Below are 3543 nucleotides of genomic sequence, written 5' to 3' on the forward strand. Positions count from 1 at the left end.
AACATATCTTCTAGTTTTGTCATTGTTCCTAGGAATTATGGAGTTGGATTCATGATTTTTTTCACCCCTTTCACCCACAAACTATTTCTTGGCATATGGTTCTCTTAGGGGATTGCCCTCGCATCCCTTTCAAATATCCATAGATTTGGCATTCTTTTAGGGTGGAGATGATCTTTTCTTTATGGAAAGATATAAATTCTATTCTTTTTTCTCATGGCTCTATTGATACTTTTGTTTTGCTTTATACTAAAGCCACCACTTTTAATAATGTCATGATGTAGATTCAAGTTCAAGTGACTAAATTTTCTATGGAGGCATCCTATCATTTGAAGTTACTTGACCATTAGGGTAATGCATGGTCAGAGTGCCTCCAAATAGTTCCACTTTTCACAACCAATCTTATTCCTAGGGCCACTGGCATCAAAGTTTCTCTGCTTCGCACTCTCATTCACAAGATCTCAGGCCCCTTACTATTAGTCTGGTGGTAGGGATTTCTTAGCTCAATGACACTCTAATTCTCCTCCACATAGAGGTATTTCCTTCAAATGTCCTTTAGGTGGTGCGGGGTCATCTAGTGATGGTGGCAGTGGTTGGCCTTCAGCTAGCAGTGGTGGTGGGTAGCTAGATTCTTCTAAAAGATTTCCTTGTTTGGATTTGGTCATTTCTCCAAAATAGACTGAAGATAAAGAAGAGGGAGAAACAAATGCTGCTGAGGGTTCATCCCTACCTGATGTCACCCTGGACCCTGCTAATGGATGGGGTAAGTTGGATGATAAGGACCCTCCTCCATTGCCCTCTGGAATTGGTCTTCTTATATAAGTTGGTGTTGGTTTTATTCCACCTGAGATTTGCCCTTATGATTGTTATTTTGTTTAGTTGTTTCCATTCTTTTTGAGCTTTGCCCGCGTGACTTTGGTTCTTCTTTTTGAGCTTTGCCCATGTGACTTAGAGGGCTGACCACATGTCCCCTTATATTTTTTGTGGATATGTGTATTATATTCTAAATCTAATATAGATACTGATGCACATACTCATTAACAAAAAAAAACCAATGAATCATGTAATTCATTACTCAAGATCAAATGATTTCAAGCTGATAGGATACACTAACAATGATTGTGTAGGAAGCATTGATAATAGGAAGAGCACTTTTGATTATTCCTTTCATTTTGGAAAGTGAATTATCATGAGCATAAAAAAACAATCTATTGTCACTCTTTCATATACTAAAATAGAGTATGCATTTAGAATAGGGACAACATGAGAGACAATATGATTGAGAATGTTGGAAGACTTAAAGAATAAACAAGAAAATCAACTAATATTTATTGTGACAACAACTCCACCATATCATTATTGAAAAATCCAATTTCTTATGAGAGAAGCAAAATTAACAAGCTGATTAGTAATGGATAAATTTTCTTAGAACATTCCAGGTATGAAAAGTAGTATGTTGATATTTTCAATAAATCATTGGAAAAGGAAAGTTTTGTACATCACGGAGACAAATTAAACATCATAGATGGTAGTAGTTCTTACCATGGGAGTGTTAAAAATTAATCCCAACGACCACTTCGACTTTTTCATGTCTTCGTCGTCACCAATTCCTCTCCATCTCATTCATACGTGTGAGATTTCATCTCACCATTCATTTACTACTCTTCTCATCTCGACTTGCCTCCATTGTCAATGAGAACATGACAGGTTTGAGAATTTTTTTTGACTCCAATCTCGTCTGCAAGCTCTTTTTCATGCTACATAGTTCATTGCATTTTATACTTTTGGTTATAGTCTTTTGCCGGGCATGTATGTTGAATAAGAGCAGTCGTTTGGTTATGTTGTGTATGAGAAAAACAATGGACTGGAAGCTTGTCATTGCTGCAGCAATAGTTTGCAACCATCACAACAGGGGACAATATATTATGTATTTTCTGTGTGTAATCAGCGAGCAGCATCCCCTTGTTTATGTTTTATGCAATCAAACATTGTATAACGTTTTGAAACATATATAAATACATACCAATTTTAATGCTTTTTTTTTTTCGTCTTTGTTATTTTTCTCTCTGTTCTTTTTTCTTTTCTCTCTGTTTATCCTTTACCTCTTCCTTTCATCTTATAGTTAAAATACCTACAAAATAGTTAATACGTTGATCACAAAATTACTTTGTGTTCACGGAGAATAAAATATAAACAATTAGAATATACATCCATTTACCTAGTTTGTTTAGATATAAATGCTTGTTTACAATTATTTGTCATTTACATAGAGTGCACCAGTGCACCAACATCTCACAGAGAAGACGGCGACCCTCAACAAAATTAAATTATTTAAACCTTGGCTTTAATGACAAACTGAAATACTCGTTCCATCTTTGAAGAAATTTCAAATAATACAAAGTTTCAAACGTTTAAGAGAATTTAAGTTGATAATATGTGGAAGGCAAGAATGAAAGAATACCAAATTTTCCATATATTCCTGGAGTTGTTCTAATGTGTTGGTTTCAGTGCCATGAAGGTTTCATCACGGCAATTTTCTTTATTTTTAAGGTATCTTTTTTATTGGCTAGTTTTATTTCACCTGTTTTATTTAGGTTCAAATCTACAGTTGTTCAATATGGGCACCAAGTTTGAAGCACACCAGTCAGGGAGGACCTTCACAAAGTATTTTTTGCCATTCAATATGAGGGTATAAGTTTTTAAGCTGAAATCTCTTCGGTTAAGAGCCAAGGACTGAGGGGTATCCATTCAACCAGATTTGCCTTGATCATGACCTCATCTCTTATGATGATGGGGCTTTGCACTCATCAAGATTTGATCCGTAATAGACTCATTTGAAGCCATTTAACTTCCACCTGTTTTTATAAAAATAAAATTGATATAACTTGCAGTTCATAATCCAAGAAACCAACTTAATTATAATATATATTTTTATTTCAATTACAAGATATTATTGACACTGCCATTCATATATATGCAAACACAAATGACTTAATAATTTTACTGCCCAAGTTGAGATTAAGTGTGTTGGCTATCAAAATTTATAAAAAAACATTTAACATAATAAATCAGTATATATATAAAAGATTGAAATAATAAATAATAAATCAAAATATGTATTAATAATGAAATAATAAATAAAAACTACTAGCAATTCATATTTTTCGAAAGAAATTACTAAAACTGTGGATTTCAAGGTACCTTTGAAATACCAAAATTGAACCATTTTAAAAAATAAGATTGAGAAACTTATGCTATAACATAGACAACAGCTTTCTTGTCCCTCCTTAGTGAACCCCCAAACCATAAGAAAAATGAAGATTTCAACATTCTTAGATTTGACGGGCACTAAGAAGGGAGTAGAAAGCAACTCTCTTAAGATATCGTAGAACAACATACTAGAGCCCATTTTAAATAGCAAATAATGTAGAGAGCTCAACGATAATCCTATAGAGCCTATTTTGCATAAGAAGATATGCAGAGAGCTCAAATTTTAAATGCTGCTCCATCTAATGACCTATGAGTTAAGGAGATACAATTGAATTA

Source organism: Cryptomeria japonica, chromosome 5, assembly GCF_030272615.1.
Source record: "Cryptomeria japonica chromosome 5, Sugi_1.0, whole genome shotgun sequence".
Lineage (NCBI taxonomy): Eukaryota > Viridiplantae > Streptophyta > Pinopsida > Cupressales > Cupressaceae > Cryptomeria > Cryptomeria japonica.